The 25,993-nt window shown below is 40.1% G+C and overlaps 1 protein-coding gene across 5 annotated transcripts in view; it reads right to left on the reverse strand.

The window, feature by feature from the left end:
* LOC135708940 (bicaudal D-related protein homolog) overlaps window positions 1–23,615 on the reverse strand; it is a 119,401-nt gene extending 95,786 nt beyond the window's left edge. The window contains exon 1 of one of the 5 annotated variants that reach the window (XM_065231134.1): window positions 23,466–23,615. The gene's annotated coding sequence lies outside the window, so the exon portion shown is untranslated. Of the gene's footprint in view, window positions 1–23,375; window positions 23,398–23,423 lie in introns of those variants that run through there. The other 4 variants (XM_065231133.1, XM_065231131.1, XM_065231130.1 and 1 more) reach the window with 4 other exon arrangements.
* Between the last annotated feature and the right edge of the window lie 2,378 nt (window positions 23,616–25,993).

A 25,993-nucleotide genomic window follows, 5' to 3' on the forward strand; every position in this document is an offset into this window, starting at 1 on the left:
GTCTCGAGACCAAAAATCGATATTCAGCGCCATCTTGAAATCCAAGATGGCGGCTTCCAAGTTCAGAAAAAAGTGGAAAATACTGGAATCGTGATGACGTCCTGGGACCGAAAATCAATTTCCAGCGCCATCTTGAAATCAAAGATGGTGGCTGCCGATTTCAGAAAAAGTGGGAAAAACTGTAAAATACTTTACAATATGGATATTTTTGGCTCAAAGACGACGTGCAGATGCCGAAAATTGGAATGCCGAAATGGCGTCAGCCATCAATTTTCCGTCTAGTGAAGGGTATTTGACAGTCGGACATTGATTTTGAGCCTCTACATATCGTCCCCATTCAAAATATACCCATGTTCTGGGGGTATTTAACATTACTATCCAGTTTATCTGCAACCAGAAGCTGCCATCTTGGAATTCAATATGACATCGGACAGTTATTGCTAATCCGTAGTTACCACCGCAAATCCCAAAATACTCCCATTCATGTGTATTTGACAGTATTTCCAACTTTTCCTGTATCCTGTAGCTGCCATTTTGGATTTCAGGTCACTCATCTTCTATTTCTAGATGTAATTATCTAGACGTCATTCCTTTTCCAAAAATACTCATATTGTAGGTTATTTGACTGTATTTATATCCTTTTCTGAAACCGAAAGCCGCCATCCTGGATTTCAAAATGGTATCGGACATTGATATTCGGCATCTACATGTCATCTCAAAAATCTATATTATTGGGTATTTGACAGTTTTTCTAAAGTCAATGGCCACCATCTTGCATTACAAAATGGTGTTGGACATAAATTGCAGTTTTGTTCCGAAAATACCCATGATGTATGGTATTTGGCAGTTTTTCCGAATCTGAGAGCCACCATCTTGGATTTTAAAAATGGTACTGGACATCGATTTTCGGCATCATACACGCGTCCTGTACCGAAAATATCCATATCGTAGAATTTGACAGCTTTTCAGAAAACAACGGCCGCCATCTTGTATTCCAAAATGGCGTCAGACATCAATTTTAGGGATGTACACGTCGACCCAGTTCCGAAAATATCCATATTATAGGGTATTTGACAGTTTTTTTCTGAAGTCACTTGCCACCATCTTGGATTTAAAACTGGCGTCAGACCTCGATTTTTAGGATGAAAGCGTAGTAGTTGTTCCGAAAATACCTGAATTTGATAGTTTTTCTGAATCTGAGAGCCACCATGTTGGATTAAACAATGGCGTCGGACATCGATTTTTGGTCTCAAGACGTCATCCCGATTCCGGAAATACCCATATTGAAGGGTATTTAGCAGTATTTCCAACTTTTTCTGAAATTGGCAGCCGCCATCTTGGATTTCAAGATGGCGCTGGATATCGATTGTTGGTCTCGAGAGGTCATCTCGATTCCAAAAATATACATATTCAAGTGTATTTGGCAGTATTTCCCAGTTTTTCTAAAATCGGAAGCCGCCATCTTGGATTTCAAGATGGCGCTGGATATTTATTTTTGGTCTCGAGAGGTCATCCCGATTCCGAAAATATACATATTGAAGTGTATTTGGCAGTATTTCCCACTTTTTCTGAAATAGGAAGCCGCCATCTTGGATTTCAAGATGGCGCTGGATATCGATATTTGGTCTCGAGAGGTCATCCTGATTCCGAAAATATACATATTGAAGGGTATTTGGCAGTATTTCCTACTTCTTCTGAAATCGGAAACCGCCATCTTGGATTTCAAGATGGCGCAGGATATCGATTTTTGGTCTCGGACATCATCCCGATTCCAAAAATATACATATTTAAGTGTATTTGGCAGTATTTCCCACTTTTTCTGAAATTGGAAGCCGCCATATTGGATTAATTTCCCGTGGAAACTTTTGCTTGAATCGTGTAAGAAAACGTGTTTGAAAACTATTTGTTACTATTTCGGTATGGATCGGAGATGTTTTCATGGCAAATTATGCATAACAAGTTTGCACCCACAGGGAGAGGTTACCTCCTGCGTAGCTGCATTTTTCAGAAAATGGTAAATATGTAAGATTTTCACTAAGATGAAAGTGGAAATTAAGTGAATTTACTTAGGAAAGGTTGTATCATGCTGGTGGTAATAGATAATTGGTCGTATAGGACGCCAATATTCAATAAATGTTCGTTTTGGCCTTTTTTAAGCAAACATATTGATACTCACAATTTTCGACGGAAAACGCACCGGAACTTGATTTACTCAACACGCACCATACTATAAAATGGTGCTAGATGGTCTTGAAAGTGATAACAAGATGACAAATCATCTTTATTTCGAGTAATTGAGCAATTTACTTCTGTTTATCATCATATTTACGATGCAGCATTGATGGAGCCGTGAAATGAAATGAATATATCTTATGAAAATTCACCTGGAAAAGTCAAAGATGCGCATCAGCCTGATCGGAAAAACGTTTTCTTCTTCAATTCACATGTTATATTGGAAGGATTTCACGCAGGCTTGATGAAAATTATGATTTAATGCTAATTTTCACGAATTTTATATGCAGTCTGTCAACATTATCATCATCATGCAGGGGCGACATCTGCTTTGAGCTTTTGCGGCAACCTTCCAATGGAAACAACCTTATTTTTCTAAAACGCTGTCCAGACTGGAGAGTTATAACATGTTATAACGGTTGTCAAATAATTGCAACACAGAAACCACCATCAAGATAGCGCTATAACATGTTATAACTCTGTAGTCTGAACGTACTATAATAGTACGTTCAGACTACAGAGTTATAACATGTTTTAGCGCTATCTTGATGGTGGTTTCTGTGTTGCAATTATTTGACAACCGTTATAACATGTTATAACTCTCCAGTCTGAACAAGGCATAAGGCTGTGTTCCATTTGGAAAATTATCACTTGAATTTGACACTTCGAAAATAAATTAAGATGTTAGAAAATCCCTCTGTTGTTGATCGACCAATTTTTGAGAAAGTGTCTGGCAAAATTGATTGTCTGTCAGAAATAAGTCTGCTGGAAAAGCAGGTTAATTTGATAATTTTCCATCTGTCACATTTAAGTGAAAATTCACCAAATGGAACACAGCCTAATAGTACGTTCAGACTACAGAGTTATAACATGTTATAGCGCTATCTTGATGGTGGTTTCTGTGTTGCAATTATTTGACAACCGTTATAACATGATATAACTCTCCAGTCTGGACAGCGTTTAAGAATATCCGCTGCTCTCGATACTGTTTATAGCCGCCTACTAGGAATTAGTTTTCACACTATAGACTCGTCCTAAATGTCATTTGCGTACTTTTTAATTCGACACCAATGTGAAAACAGTAATTTGCTTATCGCTAAATATGTTCCATCAAGAGATGCTAGGTTTTACTTTTACCGATGGAAAAGTATCCATTCCCTCCCTGATCTATGTACACGCAAAACAAATGGCTCGAACATCAAATGCAAGGTTGGATTTCTAATATCTTCTGCATGTTTTTTTACAACAAAAGTAATGTCGATTCTTACAATGGACAAGAAAGTTTTTTTCCAGATTGAATATTATCGCTCAGAACCTTCATGAGATTATTTTTTAGCCGCAGTGCATAAAAATTACAAAACTAGTTAAAAATCCTTCCGACGACCACATTACAGAATCTGTGCATCCGGGGAAACATAACAAATTCTGCATGCTTTTGATGCAAATATGTAATAGAATTTAACATTTCCCGGTAAGGTGTAAGGTTTTCAAATGTTATCTCTGTTGACGTGCCGCGGGTTGCAATAAAAAAAATCGAAATAGCCATGTCTACACGTACTTTCCCTCACTTTTAGCCCAGTGTGAGATAAGATAAGTGAACCAGCGGTACATGTGCAGAATTAAACGAAATTTATTGTTATCGTTATCAGTGCAAAGGTGTATCAGCATAAGGCAGACGATGAGTCACAATTCACCACATTCAATTCGCACTTGTTCCATCCAGCCAATGAAATTCTCTACAAAACGGCTCCTAAATGAACCAAAACTTATACTTCCGGTTACGTGATTGAAAAAAAAATGTGATGACTTAGCAACATGCCTGCGGCTTAGTATCGAGTACGTTTATCGCATAGGCAACCATCCGTGAGAGCTCAAGCTTTAATTAATTTACCGCTGGTGCCCTTTATCTTCCATCTATGTCAAAAAAAACAAAACCAAAAGTGATCCACCTACTACGATCGATTCCTCCAGAAGCTACCGCCCAGCCTACTGTTGCTTACTCGTGAGCGACGTAATGCTACATTGTTATACCACGGAGGGAAATTGCGCTGAGCGTATAACATCATTCAGCGAAAGTTTTGCGCCACCACCAAAATGACGACGACCATTGGGAGCCCCCCTCTATTTAAAATGCGAATAATTTCTCGCGTTGGTTCCGGGCAGGCAGGCAAGAAAATTCATGCCACTGCGATGTGCGAAGGTGAGAGTGAAGATGGTGCATCTCGCGGAAGAAAAATGTACGATAACAACAACAAAAACCGAGCACGGTATAAATAATAGCGATAACAATAAATGAAGCCGAAAGCCTGAGCAACGAAGATGCCCAGTGTAAGCAGGTGAAATTTTTTTATGATTTTCTGCGTAATGCATAAGGTATTATATCTGGTTTTGTAAACCTAGTCTGTCCGGTTGTTTTTGGCATGACGAGAGGTGCAAAATTACCGAATTGAATAATTTATTCCGCTGCGTAGAAAAGAGAGTGATGTTCACCTGTGGCGATGAAGCCATGATGGCCATTTCCGTTGTGGAATTGATGCTAATTGATGGGCACGTTCAGAGAGAAAGATGAGGAATGCCCTTTAAAAAAAACAGTCATCTGACTCCAAGTTCATTGTCCAAGCATTAACGCTAGACCAACTGGCAAGACAATGTGACGTTCACAAGCTACACGGCCGATGAGGTCGACTCAAAATTAGGTGGATTTTAAATTCAAATTCGCAAAAATCGCTTTTCCTCAAAAATCTGCTGGAATGTGAGGAGAATCGACGACAAATTTACTTAGTTCAGACTTAGTTAAACCGCTCAGTTTTCCTTACATTGGAAAAGTGGAAAATCGAGGAAAATTTGACTCAGTCTATTGGTAAATCAAAGTTGGCACTCGTGTTGAATAGACGAACTATGAAAGTGATGATGGTTTTAAAAACCACGGAGAGCTATACGAGTGCAATCTTGAAATGCTTTTATTTTGAAAATGGAGCATTGTATTTAAATCTGGTTGTTGCTACAGTTGTAGAAAAGTTGAAATCTATGCATACACCTAAAAATCTGAAAAGAAATTATTTTTTACTATATTATATGTCTATTGAGTAGTCCTTAAGTTTTCTACTAACGTAGCATTAACCAGATTTAAATAAAATGCTCCATTTGCAAAATAAAGGCATTTTAAGATTGAACTCGTATACCTCACCGTGTAAAATTTTGAAATTATCATCACATACATAGTTCATCTATTCTCCACGAGTGCCAACTTTGATTTGCCAATGGACGGCAATCATATTTGATACCCATTCACTCAAATCCGCAAAAACGTAGGTCACTCATAAAATGAGTAAATTTTTACTCAAATATGAGTAAATTTGACTCATAGAATGAGTAAATGTCACTCAAATTTACTCATTCTATGAGTGTCCTACGCTCTTACGAATTTGAGTGAACGAAGCTCAAATATGAGTCAGATTCAACGACCGAGTAGTATACGATACAGCATGTAGTTGGACAGGAAGCAAGAACCTCCATAGCTCCTTTGGTCGTATTTTACTCGCCACGCTCGACTTAAGCTGAAAATATTGACTGCATCGCGATTTCTGACAGATTTGTTAAACTCGAAAACGAACAGAAATAATTAAATTGACGGACCTTGGGCGTTCGATTGCGGCTATTTTTGTTGTTCGCCGTGGAACAATTTTTCGAGGGGTGGTCAGGCGAAGAGGAATAACCTCCAATTTCTCTGCGGTGAGCTGGCGCAAATGCCGAAGACGGTGACTGAAATCGGTTTTTCTGGCGGTTTCGGCACTTCAGTTGGTGTATGTTTATTACCTGTCGCCTCCTCACTAGCCGAACCGTACCCGACGTCGTTGGACTTCTACGGTGGAACGTCCTCACTAAATGGGTAACAGACACGCGATGGAGCGGGGCATTCCAAAACAAATATCGGAGCTTTCTGTGCCAATAAAGCTGGGAGTGAATTCGATTAGTGAACAGGTGATGGACTTAAGTTGGACTCAATGCTTTAGACAGTGTAAATTCAAGCTATAGGTGTCAAGACACATGTGGAACATGAGTGTTGACCAATGCACGATGATGTCAGCATAAAATATTAGGCTGATGCAAAATTTGAACTATTCGCTCCACAGTTCTCAAACGGTTCCAAAAAGGTTTGTGAATAGGGTGTGGACTACCTGGAAAATCATGGAATTTCATTTAAATTCAGGGAAATATTTCTTAATCAGAGAATGGACTTTTACGACCGAGGCAACATTTTAAAATTTTCTCTCCACAGTGCTTAAACAATTCCAAATCAGGTCCTGATCAGCCACCTAAAATTTGAACTCATTTGGTAGGAAACTGATTTGGCACAAAGTATTTGCTATGGGAATCCCACATTTTGTGTTCAGATTTTGAGAGGCCGATCAGGCAGGACCAGATTTGAAGCCGTTTTAGCAACCGATGGAAACTAACGATTTTAAATTGGTTTACTACTAGACTAGCCTATTGGTCCCAAGTAAATCGATTAACGTACCCTATTCTAGTCGACATTCATTACTACACTATGTTTGTTTTGGTTCGCTATGAAAGTTTGACAGATAATATGAGGGGCTTGTGAATTTTCCTATGTTTCGAGGGGTGCATCGACTAGCTTGGGACCGGAGATAGTACCAGAGCCTAGCCAAAAAGGTGAGTACGTTTCTTTGGGACCTTCTGGTCCTAGAGTTAACTCTACGATTTCAGCACGATTTGCATGAAAGTTTGCATAATTGTTTGTTATGGTCAATCATTCACATTCGAGCTAAAATTCGGCCATTTTGAAAATAGCAAAAAAACAAATTCAAAATGGCATATTTGCTATTTTTAAACAAATTATAACTTCCAGTCAAAGTGATATCTCAGACAAAACTGTAGGGAAAAAAATACACGCTAAGATTTTTTTAGTATATGTGGTTAGTATTTTCCATAAGCCTTTCAATGAAAATTTTTCAAGAATTCTAACGAGAGTCGTTTTTTGTTATTTAAGCTTTAAACAGTGTTTGGGATATTTTGCATAAATCCGTGGAACTGCTCATTTATCTTAGTCCTAGAATCTTGAATGGTTTTCCAACTCAGTGATCTTTAAAATATGACTATGTCCACTAAGTATTGTTTTCAAATATCCAAAGTCTTGGAAAATTTTATGAGTTCAAGATATTTTCCCTTCCAACTAACAATTCAGCAACTATGTGGCATCCACTCGGATTTATGATGGTTTTATGATGGCAACGAACAATCCATTTAGTTTAAATACAACATTTTAAAGTTTAAAACATCCCTGCTCAGTAACTCAGCTTTTTGTTGCTTTAAAACCCTTCTATAGTCTGGCAAGAAAATAAAAAAAACGGCATTGTTTTAAAAATAAATTTAAAGCAGCTCTCAATCGCTCCGTAAAACTGTTCTGTATTTCCATTACAAACTTCACTAGAAATTGTTTATTAATGACTTGATGAAATGCTCTATAAATGTGTTCTATAATTACAAAAGCAACCATAAAACCATTAGGTTTTAAATGAGAGCCAAAGGCATATATTATTACATTTTAGGCTTTTTAATAATTCGGATTCATAAAACATTGTCGAAACAGTATAAAAATAGACCAACCTTCTCCAGATCTTGCGAAGAGATTTTTGTTGTTGTTAATTACTTTATTTGTACAGGCTCAATCGAATAAACTTTACAGAGTCAAGTTATCATTTGCGTTTTACATTATTAATCTAAAATTAAAGGATTTGAACCGATTACTCGCGGTCTTCTCGAGGTTACTGGATGCCAATTGTATGGATGGGAAGAAGGAGAAGAAGATTTGGAATATGATTTATGATTCAAAAATGTCTCGACTTCTAGAACATGTACTTAATCCTATCAACGTTATATCAGCTCTGTAATTATACAATTATTGCAGAAACAAATATACAAAATAAAAATACAAACACATCCGCAAATTACAAGCTAAACACAAGGTTAATCAAACTTACAATCTAAGATTAACCTTCTTCAAGAAAACACATATAGGAGTTGCATAAACTCCAAATCGCGTCCAGCCAAAACATCCCGAACGGGAATATTTGGTTGTCTACTTCGAAATGGCGAAGAGATGACGATCGGAATAACTTGCATCAGTACGGACAGAAACCACTGAAGCTGTCAGTTAGCGGAGATTGCCTGCTTTCCGATCCATAGCAGCGATTTTATTCGGCGAAAGGGTAAACTCTTCGAAAATTGTTATTCAAGCGAGCATTCCTGCATCGTTGAATGGTGCACTTCGGAAACCATCCGGAAGAAGGGAATCTTTTCGGGAACAATTGAGCTTCCAGCTGTTCGAAATGTGAATCCAATCAATCGGGAGAAAATCGCAAGTATTGAAAAATAAACAAACTTTGACGATAAACTTTTCAATGCTACCATAAATATGAACGAGTTAAGATCCAGCAAAATAGCGTTTGATAAATACAATTCCGTCTGCAAGATTTCTTCATAAAGGGTGTCCACGATGAAATTGCCACACTATGAAATTGCTCTAACTTTTCAACCGTTGGGTAGAATTTAATGAAAATTTGGGTGGATTTAGTTCATAGTGCATTATTTACATCCTGCAACTCGCGGAAATGGAGTCGAAAGAACAGCTCGTGCGTGATAAAATCTTGCGCATTCATCACGAGAACAAGGATCTCTCGCATCGTTCCATCGCTAAAACGTTGGGAATCGCGAATTCCACGGTGTCGCGAGTGATTAAGCGGTTCGAGGAACGGTTGACCACCGATCGGAAGCCCAGAAGTGAAGGAAAAAGTATTCCGTACAACACCAAAAATCACAACCGCGTAGTTGGGGCCTTCAACCGAAATCCGAACGCCTCCGTTAGGCATGTGGCTAAGAAACTGCACCTAAGCCGAAGTTTTGTCCAGAAGGCCAAAACTAAGGCTGGGCTTCGAACGTTCAAGGTACAAAAGGCCCCTAATCGCGACGAGAAGCAGAACAAGTCCGTCAAAACCCGTGCCAGGAAGTTGTACCTCAACATGCTGACGAAAGTTGAATGCTGCATCATGGACGACGAAACATATGTGAAGGCCGACTTCAAACAGATCCCCGGCAACCTGTTTTTCACGGCCAAGGATAAGTTCAGCGTTCCGGAGCATGTCCGCACTCAGAAGATGTCCAAATTTGCGAAGAAATTCCTGGTTTGGCAAGCCATCTGCACGTGCGGGAAGCGGAGTGCACCTTTCGTGACCCAGGACACGATGAACGGACAGGTGTACATAAAAGAGTGCCTCCAGAAGCGGCTGCTTCCTCTCCTGAAGGCCCACAACGTCCCAACAATCTTCTGGCCGGATTTGGCCTCATGCCACTACTCCAAGGACGTGCTGAAGTGGTATGCGGACAATAAGGTCAATTTCGTGCCGAAAATGTTCAACCCTCCCAACACTCCGGAGCTCCGCCCCATCGAGAAGTACTGGGCGATTATGAAGCAGCACCTTCTTAAACGACCTAAGGTAGTGAAGACAGTGGAGGAACTGAAGAAAGTATGGGTTTACATGCAAAAAACGGTTGATTCACAGGTTGTGCAGAATCTTATGGCCGGGGTTAAGGCCAAGGTGCGGGCATTTGCGTATGGACTGTAAATAAAATACGAGTAAAATGGTAAAATGAAGTTTAATAGTTATTTCTCAATCCCTGAAAATTTGATGGCAATCGGATGAAAACTCGAATTTTGCGAATCAATTTTGTGTGTGGCAATTTCATCGTGGACACCCTTTAAAAGCCATTTTAACACCTTATGAATTTGTTACATTCAAAGTGTGTTTATGTTACTTCATACGCGAAGTTTGCGATTTTCAGAGTTAGTTGAAAATGCTATCTAGCATGTAGCTTTAGTGTAATAATTGATTAGCTAGAGAATGGTCTTAAAAGAGTTTAGGTAGATAGTTCCGTAAGAGTACGGCAGTATGAGATTTGAAAGAAGTTGAAAATGAGCGAAGGGCCATTAATGCGACAATGCAAGTCAAACGCACACTCTTTGCCTAGCCCGTACGATGTACGTGGATATTTGAAGTATGTCTTCAAATCTACAGGCAAAAAGTGTGCGCCCGCCTTCCCAAGCAACATTACAGGTTTTATTGCGGTTTTATAGCATTCTACAAGTCTAAATCATGGTCTACAGAACCTTCATAAAACCAAAATGGTTACTTGGGTTTGCTCCAAGGGGTAAGTCACTCAGCACAGTGTGCCGAAAGTAGATTCAGCACAACTTGGGCACATCCATCGGAACACCTTCAGCTCAATCTCGTAGGCATCGGATTGTTCCTTAGATAAAATGGGAGCACTGCTGGACAGCTGTCATTGAAGTTGTTCACTAAATTGCGTGCTGTTTGACTGTGTATTTAAGAAACATACTCTAATTGAATATACTAGAGGAACTCTGACTAGCAATTCACTTCTCGGTTCACATTTAAATTCAAAATGTAGGCTCCCGAGGGCTATCGATTGCTGTCGATTCCGGTCACAAGTCTTTCAGCTACTACGCAAATGGAGCGCACTACGAAAATTTTATGTTGATCAATGCCGAACTACTTTTCACGGTACAATCACACGGATTTCTTGATTGCTTCCACTCAACCTAAATTAACTTATAATTTGTAAACCGAATTTCACTGGCTGAGGTACTACGATCGAATTCTCCCGGCACTCCAACCCGATGGCAAAACCAAACGTCTTAGCTTGGGATCCTCCTGCTTGGCATAATCCATTCCTGCGTCGAAAACCTCCGAGAGCTTCTTGCCCGGAATCGTCACCTTCAACAGGGCCTCTTCCAGCTTGAGCAGAAAGGTGCAGTGCTTCTGAATCGTTGATCAGTGAACGATCCGAAGTGCAGATAATTCTTGTCGCTGAATGCACTGAACTTCAAGCTGTAATTGTCACTCGACTGGATAATCGCCGGGTAGCACATGTCCAACTAGTTGGTATCTACACCGGAGACGTACCCGTTTGGTAGCTCTTGTCCTTGACGAAGGCTCGCCACGATTCACAGAATTCACCCGGGAAGTTGTCCTTGGAGAAGCCGCCCAACGTTTTGCCATCCTTGGATCCCTTGATCGCCTCCAGCAGATTTTCAAAACTGGCCTTGTCTTTGTCGTTCTTATCCCGAACCAACAGATTCACCCACGGAATACCCTCCTCCCCATCTTCTGCTTTAAGAAGACGAGGTGGATTTGCTGTAGATTTGGTTTCCTCGTCTACGCCGACCGCAGTCAGAAAGCAATCCACCTTCTGCAGTGAATCATCATGGAAAAACTCTGGTTCCTGCCAGTTGAAGTAGAGGCGTTTTATTCGTCGGCAGAATTATCGTATCCAACGATTTTCAATGCGGGGACATTTCCGGTTGATCACGCCCGCATTCCTCCTTGGTTGTCGCTAGACCGATGTTATTCTAGCGATTGCAAACTAAAACATTCAAGCTGTCAGAAATACCGGGTTGCCAAATATACCATAATATTCGTATATTTCAAAAAATCGCAGCTTACTCTATTGATCAATGCACGACATGAACTCCAGAAAAAAAATGACGTTTGAGCGGTGCCGTGTTTACTAATAGCGAATTCGTTTATTATTCAGTTCCAACCTGGATCGGGTATCAGGATTGGGTCTGCTTGTTTTCTGACAAACGTCAGTTTGCTCGTTTGTTTTTAAAACCTAGCTCAGGTTGAGGTTCGCACTGACAAAAAGTTCGGTTTCGCACTGGGTTGGAACTGGTTCCAACCCCGATAATAAACGAATTCGCTATAAAAATGAACGCATGGGTCTATCAACTTTTATAAACAACTTGTTAGACCTTATTCACGCGAACCGAAGAACGCTCACGCAAATCAAGAGCACTATCGGGAAGGGGAGAATTTACCCTACCCGATGGTTTTGTTGGTTTGCGTGAACGTACTTCGGTTCGCGCGAAAAGGGCTTAACAAGTTGTTTATAAAAGTTGAAAGGCTCTTCTATAAAGTTACTCGAGCATTACGTCATGTGTTCATTTTTAGTAAACACGGCACCACTCAAACGTCAAATTTTTTTAGAGGTTCATTCCGTGCATTGGTTAATGACCGGTACAATCGGCACACCTGCGGCACAATGAGAAAATGTTGACTCAAAATTGGAGTGCGGAGTGACCTACCCCTTGTATTTTGTACTTGTAAGCTGCAAGGAAGATACTATGCAGTACGTGTTTGAGATATAAAACCAGTCAATTTCGCTTTCAGAGAGTCATAATCAGCATTTTTTTATGATTCATGTGCTCTCACACTGAGTGAACGCGCAAGAATCGTAAAATCGCTGATTGTGACTCTCTGAATGCAAAATTGATAAGCTTTGTATGTCTTACCCATCGTATGGAACCCAAAAATAATCATTAGCTACCAGTAAATCTAATTTTTGATGAATTTACTGACTTATTCATCAAATATTGAAATAAACATACTGAAAAACTGAAATTTTTTACTGAACTGAAACGGTAATTATTGACAGTTCAGAGATTCTGCGATTTATGGAGTTTTCAGTTAAAATAAAACCTGCTGGGTTGATTACTGAAAACTCGGCTGTTTAAAAAACCAAGTAAAATTTTACCGACTTCGGTAATCTAAACTCTGTGTGTACCAACCGAGATGCTAGAGCAGCAACCTGGATTTTATGAACCGAGCGTCGAAGATTCGTCGATCGAATCAATCAATTAATTTCCGCTAAGGGTAGTTTCGGGCCATTCCGATCCGCCGACAATAGGAAGGGACGGCAATTAATCATCTTGCCCTTGATGGCGGCCATTCCCAGTGGGCTGCGCTAGCTTTTCCCAAAATTAACTGCACACCTCTCTTGCGGTTTTTCATGAGATGGCTAATTTAAGGTCATTGCTTTGATGATCGAATCACTCGCTCAGTGCATGAAATTGGCCGTCGAAGGTTTTTATTATTTTCCTTCCTATTATTTTTCAACTGGTCATGCCGCACAAAAAAAAACGCCTGTTCTAATAACGGAACTAACGAATGTTCATCTTCATATACATATGAAAACAAAGACGCCTACTCGGATGTTCTTTGTTGTGCCCCTTAGTAATAATATTAAATTACCACCATTGGGCAGAGTAGTTTCTGTTTCTTTTCAACAAGACGACCGACCATGAATCTTCTTCCTTTTCGCGTGCTTGCATGACTACATCGCGAGGGGGATGCTTCATGCTTCCTTCCTTCAACAACGCCTTCTTCGATTGGTTCATGTCCGTGAATACCGTTGCCCATGTTGAGGAGCGAGATTTTTTTTTGTCTTCGTCGAAGCCAACATGGATTTCAACGCCACTTCAGGAGAAAATATCTCGCAAAAGACATTGAGCAGAATCCAATGTCATTATCAACCTTATGGCCAATGACGCCAGTGCATATCGATAAAAAGGTGACCCGTTGCATACCTGAGCGTCGGATGACGCAGTGGAAAGTCGAGCAAAACAAACCGAACGATCGCGTGCGACGTTTGTGCCAACATGGTCAAGGCATTTAAACTCGCGTTAACATTTTAACTGTGCCGACTAAACAGACTATACGGTAAATCCAGCCAGCTGGTGCGTTGTTTATCGCAGCGGGCTTAGGCTTCGGAACCTCACCCGATAGCGCCCAATGCGGAAGCGGATCAACCAACCGGCTGCGTGTAAGATGATAAGATCGAAAGCTTTTCGGTTTTCTCCGGTTTAAAAAATCCAAACATCACTATCGTAATTAAATCAAACCATCTTCGCGGGCAACATATCGTACAGTGCTTATGCAATCCGAAAAGTGAAGAGGTACGGCCGAGTTGAAATCGGACAATATGTGCAGCAGTGCAGTAGTTTCCTGCTGCGTCCATTTGGCTGTGACGTGTTGGCGAGGCACGCTTCCTCGATGTTAGATCACAAAACTGCACACACACACACGTGCGTCCGTCGGTCAGCTTTCTCAGTTGGCCATGCCCGCCAATCCAAGTGGAAATCGCATTTATTCCACCAAAACGAGATGCAAGCACATGCTCTGCTCCAACATCATAGGTCAAGCAAATTCTTTGTTCGAGAAGACCTCGATGACTCACTCCGCGTTGCTCCGTTCCGTGTGGTAGGTAGGTCGTTCTTGAGATCTGCGAGATCGTGCCACAACAACCGCACCGCACCCATTGAAGCCGGTTCGTCGCTTGCTGGCTCGAAAGCTAAAAACAGGATTTCTGCTTAGCTCTTGCTCTCGGATTTCGCTCTTTACGGTCCACAAGATCTGCTCCCAGATTAGTGCGAAAAGCTAGAGAAGCGTAGTTTTTCTTTTCTGCATGCGACACACCGAGGTCAACGACATTGTACGCGCTTGAGCTCGCAGATTGAAAATATGCTGTAGTAAAAATGATCGTTCCGGTTGGAATCAAGCAATTTCCGCAATCTGACGCCACGAGATGTCATCGTCAGATGGAGGCGATTTTGTTTATTCAGCGCCTCCCCCCACATGGGGAGGGTGTAAGGCTCGCGACGGGTCAAGTTGCGTGAAGCGGATGCGCGTGATGTTGCAACTTTTTCAGTGGTTTTCGAGTTGTTGCATTAAGTTAAATTAGGCATACTTGGACTTTTGAATTGTTCAGCTTAGCGGGGAATGTATGTTTCTTATATAGTTTTGTATAGACGATAAACATAATCTGTAATAAATCACCTTATATACAGATTTTGTAATGTTATCAGCAAACATGCAAATGAGTACAGTGAACTTCCTCTAACTCGATATTGAAGGTACGATCGAATTAGGGAGATCATCGAGTTACGGAGGTAAATTTTAGTAAAATTTGTTTGAGAGCTAGGAAGAGTTGACTGTACAGTAGGTAATGAAAGCGGTCCTCGTGAATTTAATAAACATACCATATACAAAATGTTTATTTGCTCGAAAAATGATCCTATGCTAAATTTTTACTCAACCGGTCATGACGTAGAGGGTGCCGCAAAGCGGTTAAAGTTGGAATTGTTTTCCTCTGAAAAATCTCCCAAGATGAATTTGAAATTTCGAAAATCGATATTATCATTTTGACGCCAAATTACTTAAAATGCACGACACGTCGATATCTGGTGGTATTTGTAAACTTTTTTTTTTGGTCAAAAATTGTCTTTCTGGGGCTTGAAATTTGTTCGTGAGTGGGAATTGAATTGAACATTAATGAATTGTTTATAAAATTGTTCACAATTATCTTCAAACGTCTTGTAGGATTAACTACCCCATTTCCGGCCTATTAAGCACAACCCTCGCTTAGTCTTTATTGATCTAGCGTAGTTTAGCACTAAACGGAACATTATTATTACAGCTGGCTTCCAAATGTATTTACCTTTGCATATGTACCATTAGTTCTGATAAGGGGTCGCGAAATATTTGTTAATTTCTGAAAATGCAAAACTGATTCTGGCTGCTCAACTTGGCCTACGGGTTTTCTTGGGCCTATTAGCCATTGAAACGCCATTGGGATTCTCTTCGGCCTATCGAACGGAAAGAAAAATGAATTCAAGTGCGCCTTTGTACACTTCAAGTGTAACATTTGATAACGCTACAAAAGCATTTGTAAATAAACTTTCTAAGGCCCTTTACAAGCGACTCAAAGTACCAAAACCTCATTAAGACTAGAATCTATCTGGTTGACCCACCCTGGCGAAGGTTCTCAAGGGTTCATTCTCGAAGCTCGTTAAGATTTATTTACTGGAAGGTTGTATGACGAACGAATTGAGAATCATTTGTAAACCGGTTTTAAGCTACAATAAAAGCTATTTGGCAATAACAAAAACCTTTCTCGTGCTATTTTCCCTTTTAGTTGCTTGCTAAATCCACTAGAAGAGCATCAATCAAGATAGAAAAGAATTCATAACTACCATTTGACCTTTTCAAAATAATTAAAATCAAAATCCTGTTGAATTTCCAAAATTATTAAAGTAGTTCTCATAAAGTAGTCTAGATTTAGGTGCCATAGGGTAGAGAACTACTTCGGCCTAATCGCCCATTTTGGGCCTATCGAGCAAAAAACTTCAAATTAATCCATTAATCCAAAATGATATGAAGGTTTGCACCCATTATTCCCAAAAACAAAAGAAGCGCTCCGATCGAATCAATTTTTATCTTCATCCGATAGGCCGAAGTGAATTCATTGGCGTTTCAATGGCCGTTCCATGCGTTAGACCGAGTTTAGAATCCGTAGGCTGAGTTTGGCGTCAAGAAGCAGCGTTAGACTTTTGACAATATCTCAACGATTGGTTCCTCTTTATCAAATCTTACGGTACGTACGGAAAGGTAAATAAATTTGGAATTCATCAATAATAATAACATTCTGTTTGGTGCTAAACTGCGCTAGATTAAGAAAGATTAAGGGTGGGTTGTCCTTAATAGGCCGGAAATGGGGTATTTAACCCCTATTAAGTCCTATGTTAAATTTACGTGGAAATGTCGAACCGCCCTTGGAAAACGTCGATTTTTATAATTATTTTACATTGAGTAAAATAAAATAAATATTCTTCAGATCGATCATCAAGCTTAGCCAAGATTTTTTTTTTAAATGAATTTCGATTTTCAAATATTGTCGGGCTTATGTTATATTCTCATTTGGTGACGGTCGAAACGTGCCGCTCATAAGTGCGATGCAACCCCGCCCATAAGAATTATACACAGGTGTGTAACTTAGATAGTATTTTATGGCAGCGGCTTGAGGAGCGAATCCTGAAAAAAAAGCCACCGTGTGTTAAATCAGTCGCAGTCGTACGGCCATAAACAGAAAGCAGATGGTATAATCCCATTTTGAGAAATTATCCTGCCACACACAATATTTGCTCATTGCTAAATTGACCAAAATAAAGTTATATTCTGCAGCTGTGGAATAGTTCTAGCGACGTTTCATCACCGCAGTCAGTATATGAGCAAACCAAGGGGTGGTCGCTCTACACACTTATTTTGCGCCACCTTTTTTCTCAGTGTGCCTAAGGGTGCCGCAGCTGTGCCGGCAGTTCCGAGAAGTCATTGAACTGAGTTTCGCTTGCTTATAAATAATGCCTTGTTCGGCAACCCGGTATTTTAACAGCTTTTCGAAACCTGTGATGACCCGGGAGTAGGAAGAGCATTTCCGTTCCGATATATGGACCTTGCGGGTGGAGTTTCACCTAATGTTCCAGGTTTTTCAACAGCGGTTATTATCGTAGGCTGTTCCGAGTGATAAGTGAAGCATAGTGAGGTGTCGTGACATTTCTCAACCCTTTCCCTGCTCTTTGCTTGCCCGTGTGTGATAGTAAACAAAGCTCAATTTCAATGATCATGGCGTTCCACGGAAACGGTGTTTCGGCACAGTGTGCAGAGTTGATTACCCCTTGCATTCAGCTTTCCTAAAGCGATCCAAAATACTTCCGTTACCCTATCCCCGTGGTGTCCGACCATTTGGACGAATTCCGTTTGGCCGAACGCCATTTGGCCGAATACTTGAAAAGTGATTTCCAATTTTTGAACACTACTTGATTCCTAAATGGCAGCCCTAACAACGGACCATAGTTGACATTAACTATCCCCCCGCTTATCCGACATTCGACAATCCGACGACTCGAAAATCTGGACCCCGTTAATCCGGAAAATGCCTGATTGAAAGAAATTAACACGCATTTGAATAAAATGTGCTGTCAGTTTTTGCTGTAAGAATGCTGTCTGTTTGTTTTGATTTTTAATATGGACAGTCGTTAGTTAAAAATCCAATAATCTAACCATGATTTTGTCGGATGATACTGTATAATAAAGTCAAATTAAAAAAGTGTAGCCCTCCAATTTTCTGATATGCCCGGGTTTTCGACGTAGGACTACGTCTGTGATTTCTATGTAACAAAATTATGAAAGATTTTGAACGTTAATAGCTCAACTGTCCCTGGTCCAATTTCAATAAATTTATCATTAATCGATCAGATATATTTCTACGCATCTGTTAAATTTAAGCCTTTATCATTTTTCCAAAATGTCACTATTGAATATGGAACGAATGTGCAACTGTTGATTTGATAATTAAAAAGTGTCACCGATTGTCTGCGAAAAGCGATTTCCCTAACACGGATTTCAAAGTTGAATTCCAAACGGGCTCACCAAACGGTGTTTATTCAATCACCGCGTGGTGAGTGGTGGTGTTCTCCAGTACACAACGAAAGGCTGCCTGCAAGCAGCGAGCTGCATCCCACATGAGCATCCATAGAAGGAGAAAGAAGCTGCACCGCTATTGATCGGAATCAGTAGCTTTTCGTGAGTTGCTGGGGGCTATCTATGTCAAGCGCGTCATATTAAAGAGTATAAACAGAGAGAATCCAGCTCAAATTCCTGTCCCTACACAAAACACAAAGTCCTGCTGCAGTTAACAAATAATATGCTTTATATAAGACCACGTAGTCCTACGTCACCACGCTACGCTCCAATTCTCTGGGTACTGAAGACATTTTCCCATTCCTGAATCTTGCCTCACTGTAATTTTAAGATCTCAGCAAAGTGGAATCACAGACAAACAGACATAACTCTTAGAAGAAAATTCTTCAACAAATAACGTCAAGCGTAATTTGCATGCGCACTAGCACCATCTATCATCCACATTCCCGGAGCATCCCTCGTTCATGCATTTTTTTACTAGTTGCTTTTCCCTCGTTCTGTCAACGCGTCAGTTGTGTTGATGTTGAATAAAAACAAAACAGATGGAAGTCAGTGATGTCGGTTCTACGAGATTTTCCAAAGATCTATATAATTGATTGAATTCTGCAGAAATACGTATCCCTAGGAAAAATTCACTGAAGCTAAGACTTTTGTTTAGGAATTTGTTTTGTTTGCTTAGTGTGCTTTTTCTTTTGATGGAAACAAGTTTTTAAACGAGGTAATGCATCACTTATCAGTGCCCTTTCTACCACCGCTCATCACTTTAATGTGTACACAGAAGAAGAAAAAATACTTATCAATCAATGAAATTCATGGTGAAGTATTGAACATCAATAACTGATAAAAGTTGATTGAATATTACAGACGGAATGACTAATGTGCAGCAGTTTTGATGTAATATTCAACAACTTTTTTTTCTGTATTCGTCAGATGTGGTATGCGTCTCCAGTGGGATGCCTTGACCACTTATCATTTTCAAGAGCTGACATCTTCTAGACGTGAGAAAGAACTGGCATCACTGATAAGTTTGAAATGTGGTGGCTTGCTCAATGCTTCAGTGGCGCCACCATGACAAATGCAAGCACATTCCCAACTAAAACATTATTTGCGATGTATGTGATAGTGAGTGTTATGTCTGTGTTACGATCGTGGACTTTTTTTCACTGTTCACAATTCTGGTTTTTTGACGTAGAACTACGTCTTTGCGACTATACTGGGGTGCAAATCAAAAATATGTGTGAAAATAATTGTGTTAGGTTTTGAACGCTTGTAACTTTGTAATTGATAAATGAAATTAAAATCCAAATACGCCAATCGATAGGATATTACATTACGAATCTGCTGAAACAAAACTTTTGAAAAATGTACGAATGGTAATTTTATCACTGCCGTTTTTCCCAAAACCAGCCGTCATAATCGAGTACCACGTTCTGAATAGATGGCAAGTCAGCGGTTAAAGGTGGATCACGGCGTGATCACCTTGACAACCAGCTAAGGGATGGAAGGAGACTTGTCTTTTAAAGGTTAGCTTTTAGTTAAGTACTTGGTATTTTTTAGTCACACTGAGAAATTCTTTGGAGTTTTGATGATCTTATTATTTTTTGCACAGTAAACGCAGCTTGTCATAAAATTAAGACAAATCAGAATTTAATAAAAATAGGCGATTTTTCCTTCATTAAAAACATGAGCAGTTCTTTGGAGTTTAGTTGTTCTAATTATTTTTGTTTTAATACACTGAATTAGATAATTGATAAAGCCCATTGAGTGGAGCTTATAAAAGCTTTTTTTCTCAAATGGACATAAAACCTTCTCATCTTTTCGCATGAACAGAACAGTACATTCCAAATGATACATTATTAACTTAAGACTAAACAAAATACGGCCTTATTCTATTTCTTACTACTACCTATAATTTACTAACTGAGCACTTCACGGAACCTATTTTTGTTAATGGAACGTGACAGATGAAAGTCGAAGACATGGTAACAACGATTGAACGCACGACACATACTACTAAAAGGCTAATTATAGCCATAATTAGTACAGAATGTCGATATACGCATAAATTGATGAGCACGGAGAGTACGACGACGAATATCAAAATTCAATTCACGTAACACTGTAGGACAATCTATGTGAGATTGAACAACATCAGATATGAAACAAGCCTTAGTGACATTCCTTCGAACCTCCAGAAGGTCAAGGTCAATTAATTTACAACGATCTTCATATCTAGGGAGATTATATGGATCATTCCAAGGCAAACGTCGAAGAGCAAAGCGAATAAACTTATGTTGGATAGCTTCTACTTGCTGTACGCTGTTCTGATAGTAAGGAGCCCAGACCACAACTGCATACTCCAATGTAGCGAACTAAAGAACAATACAGGGTCTTCAAACAGTGAATATCCGAGAATTCTTTTGCAGCACGAAAAATAAAGCCCAGGCATTTAGAAGGCTTTGGAGTTTAGTTGTTCTAATTATTTTTGTTTTAATACACTGAATTAAATAATTGATAAAAACATGCTGATAAATTACTAAATAAAAACCGAAATTCCTCCAATGAAAAGTTTAAGTTCCATTTTTTCATCTGATTTGTCCATTTTAAACGAGTTAATTTTCCAAGCCTGTTAGAAAAAGCCACCATAAAAAAATAAATTCAAAAAATTTCAGGTGATACACTTAGGGGTAAGCTTCAAATCGGATTAACTTTGAATCCCGTCCCGTTTTGGATGACCTGTAAAAAGTTTGGTTAGAGTTGCATTGACTAACTCTGACGTCGACATCAAAGCAGTCGGGTATTCTTGATCGGCGGTGGCACAGCGGTCCACTTTGGTGCAAAATGCTTAATATTTTAAACGTCAAAAATGGTTTTGAAGAACTTGATTTAAGGATTTTTTTTTAATTATTTAACAAAATCTGTATACTTTTCTCCAGAAGAATGAACACTTAAAGTGGCTCAATATACTGCAGTGGGTTGAAAAATTTATTAGAAAAGCGTTGATTTAAAATCTCATCGGATTTCAAAATTTTGTAAGGATTAAAATTGTGCAATTCTTGTTAGGTAATCCGGGTTGAGTTTCTGATCTTCAAAAATTTGTTGAAATTCAATCAAACTTCTATTAGAATTGATGGAATAAATTATAACAAGTATGAAAATTTTAACCATTTTTAAAACAATTTAATAGTATTATAACATGTTTAGTTGTTGCCTACACACATGATTTATATAACCAGCAAATTTTCAAACTATTGATCAGTAAAATCAAACTTGAATTTTAAAATGGAACTACAGTTGAGACAATTTATGGGGTCATTACTCTATCATTTAAAAGCGGGGCGTTTCAAAATGCGGGATTGAAACAGCTGATCGCTTCACTCCTTCAATCCTTATCAAGTGAACTTTTGAGAAGTATTCAGGCCTATTCTGCGAGTTGTGTGACTGACTTTATTTGAATTGCATGGAGAGTCACCCCACACGACGTGACTTTTGTTATCTCACTAGTGACAGAGAGTAACACGACTCGCATAATAGGCCTGAATACTTCTCAAAAGTGCAATAAGTTTTACCAGGCTCTTGGCCTGTACCATATCAGCCTGTCAACAGCCGGCAATCATGAGAGGTTTCATGAGACTCACTCTAACATAGCACACCTACAATAACGTGATACGTTATTTTACGGTAGGTACCAACAGCAACGGCAGCCACCAGCTTCACAGTCCCAACAACAACAACAGCGCTCAGTCTGCATTTTCCAAACATCCGGGGAGCCAGTCCTCTACAGAATGAAACCGGAACCCAATCCATCCGGTTCCATTTCATCCCTATCAATATCACCACCGTAGCCTTCTCGCCATTTCGACGCCGGTCACTAGCAAAAATCGCTTTTGGCGTGTGTTTGCATAACAAACTGCTGCTGACTGATTGTTGTCAATTTCAGTACCACGATGGGATCACGTTCGGCTGCGCTACGCTTCATCAACTGATAATTGGCACTACTGCACTGGCTTCATGCCATCGCCACCACTTGACCGGGGAGGAGCGTCAATAAACATATAGCAAACAAAAAAAAATATGAATTAGCCAGCACGTTACATGACAGCAGCAAATAACTGACTCATTAGCACGAATTCATGTACACAACAGCACCGCGCAAGCACTCACATTCCACTTTCCAGCCTGCAGCAGAGCTCCATTTGTTTATTGCCTCACACTTTTCATTTCTTCAATTTTTACCACTCCACCGAAAACCGAACCGCAACTATAAGCCAATAACAACAATCCATCAGTTTCTTCTCTATTTCATGTTTTTCCAATGCAAACGCAAAAATTTCAAATCTTTCTCCTCGAACTCAACCAGCACACGGAAACGACCTGCAAATTTTATCGATCAAATTTTTCCCCTTGGATGCAAGTTTCGTTCCTCCGATCGATTTTCCATCAGGTGTAAGTGTGTTTGTTTGTTTTCCTTTTCTATGCTTTTTTTTGTTTTGTTTGTGCACTTCACGACACACGCCACTGGGCGCTCTATGTTTAACTTTTAATCAACTCAAAAACGTCCACCGTCCGCAGCAAGCAGGCAGTGGGGTCGTCACTCCGAGTTTGAAACTAGGTGAAATCGATCACGCACGGCGACAGCGTATGAAAAAAATGATAAAAAAAGAAACGAGAGCGACAATATAAAAAAAAAAAAATCATAACGCGGCATTCGATCGATTTTCTCCATTGTGTTCAGACAGAGAGCGGTATGTGATGGGTTTTATGAGCGCGTTCGAGCAGAAGCAGGCTATGGACCTTGGCTGCTAAGGTTACTGACGTAGTTAAATCGAGAAATTCCCAGAAAACGGAACTCCTTAGATCCAAGAATATGCTACCAAATGTCTAATACCAAAGCAGCCCTAGCAACCAAGGTGTACCAAAGGTAGCAGGACAACAAACAAAGAACCCCACAAGCAGTAGGACACCAGCAGCGCCTAGCGGGCTGGATAGGCTTATAACTACCGACCGACCAGCGATGCACGCGATTCACGAGACACTCACAGTAACAAAAACAACGCGAATTAAAACAAGCAATAAAACACACGGCGAGCACACGCGAACGAATGAACGAACGTCCCCAGCGAAAACCACCACTGGGCTATCTCTCGACACTACAGCAACCAAAACCGCACTGAAAGTGCGCTGCCGAAGATCGTAGCCACCAGGTATGGATGGATGGAAAGCGCGCACACCTGGACTGTGGATTCGGCCAGGTTCGGATACCTGCCACGAAGGCTCGCCTCTTCGGCTGTCCGTCGTTATTGTCGGTTTCCACAACTACCACTTGCGAACAACAACAACAACAACAACACATTATTGAAGCAAGCCGCGAACACGCGGTTGTGTTGGCGGAATAAGCTTGAAGCTATAAGCAACATACCTGAGAGCGCAGCAAGTTCCGCTTGGTCGCATGTTCGGTTCTTGGGTGGTGATTTGAGCGAGAACAAAACTACGCCAAACGACGGTCGTGTGGCAGTGCAGCGTTGCGAGCCGATGTCGGTTGAATTCTCATTTCAGGTGTGGAAAAAAACCGGCAATCAAACTAATGTTGATGCTTTGGTAGAAGCTTGTATTCAGCAGCAACTGACTTTGATGTTGAAATTTATGTGCCAGGATGAAAACTACTATGCAACTGCATGGGGAGGGATATCTCATAGTTACACATGGAAACGCACGGTGCATAATGATTCATGTGAGCAGTTTCACGCCAAATGACCACTTCGGTGGCATAAAAGTCATCCAAGAACACTTTGCTTGAAGCCGATTTACAGTCAGGAATCCTTATTGCCGGGGTAACGGGGGCGTGAATAATGAACCGCGAATAAGGATACCCGCAGCTTATGGGATTTTCACTAATGGGGGCTGTAGTGGATTATCTAATTTGTTTCAATACATAAAGCTATACTGTCTTCGACAAAGTTGCTGTACTGGCTTAGACCAAAAAGCCTGTGCCATTGGATTCAGGTTAAATTGGGAACTACGCCGCTAGAGGCGCATAACTTTTATGTTATTGATGACGGGTGCTATAATATATGGATCATATTTCCAACATAGATTATTTCGTGATCCTGGCCATATAGAAAGTTACTGTCTTCAGCAAAGTTGTTCAGGTGACCAAGTCCTTTCGGATGATGGTCATATTAGTTCAGAACTCTCTCACTACGCAGCGCTAGTATTCATGTGCAATTCCTATATAAACTGTATTTTGAGAGCCTGGCCATATAGATGTGGTGTCCGGATTGGATACTTTCGATAAGTTTATGAAGGTCACTGAGTATACATTATGGAAATCATGAGTACTTGAATTTTAATGTGTTAAACGATCAGAAAACGTAACACTGAAAATCATCTGTAAACACGAAAAGCTTCATTAAAATAAACATCAGTTGAAGCTGCGCTTCAGTCTGATCTTAAACTTGAAACTATTAACATCTTTTATTAAACTGCTACAATATCTCGGAAACCATTAGTTCGTCTGTTCTAACAGTTACCATATGAATCCTAATACTTAAAAATAGAAAGTTGCTATATTTGGCTCTTTGGCTCGATTATAAGTCAGTTATTGACAGATGATGTAAAAATTACGAGTTTCATCTTCATTTATGCGTATTTTGGCCGTTTACAGGTATCATTTTGGTATAGGTGAAAATTTAGCTAATGCATTCGATGGTTGTTTTGGTGTATTTCAGCTGTTTTTGTACAGCTCGATGAAACTTTAAGAAGTGAATTCACGGTAGCATCAAGAACCAATGACTGTGCAATAGATTGGTCACACTCGGATGGGTGGTTTTCATCGGCAAGCCATGATGATGGTAATACCTTGTACAGACATACAAAGTACACTGTTGTACTATAGAGGTAACACTAAGACCAGAAGGTCCCGCAGAAACGAGATCAACTTTTTGGCTCAGCTCTGGTACTATCTTCGGTCCCAAGCTAATCGATGCACCCCTCGAAACATGGGAAAATCCACGAATCCCTCATTTTATCTGTCAAACTTTCATAGCGAATCAAAACCTGGGGGGGGGACGTGCTGTCAAATCAGCCTACTGATCATTCTTGTATGAAACTGGTTCCAAATGTAAACAAACGCTGTAGGTTTCTTATGGCTTGTTTACGTTTCGAACAAGTTATCCCAGTTATGCGAGGTAGGCGACGATTGTTCGTATTTGACAGCCACCTCCCCCCCTTGATCAAAACAAACATAGTGTAGTACTGGAATTCATACTAGAATGGGGTACGTTAGTCGATTTGCTTGGGACCAATAGGCTAGTCAAGTAGTGAGCTAATTTAAAAACGTTAGTTTCGTATTGATTGTTGGTTGTACTACCGTTGCTTTTCTTTAAGCTAGTACCTCAAATTGTACCTTTTGACGTACTCGATTAAAGGAGTACAACGGTACTGCTTTGTATGTCTGTCAATGGTATAACGTATTAACGATGCTTAAAATCATGCCGACATCAACGCCACCGCTATCACTGACGGCAGCTTCAAGAATGAATGGCCGTGCCCAGGGTTACTTCCACTCA

Source organism: Ochlerotatus camptorhynchus, unplaced genomic scaffold (genome assembly GCF_037179485.1).
Source record: "Ochlerotatus camptorhynchus isolate MF236.1 unplaced genomic scaffold, CSIRO-AGI_Acam_v1.1 ptg000343l, whole genome shotgun sequence".
Lineage (NCBI taxonomy): Eukaryota > Metazoa > Arthropoda > Insecta > Diptera > Culicidae > Ochlerotatus > Ochlerotatus camptorhynchus.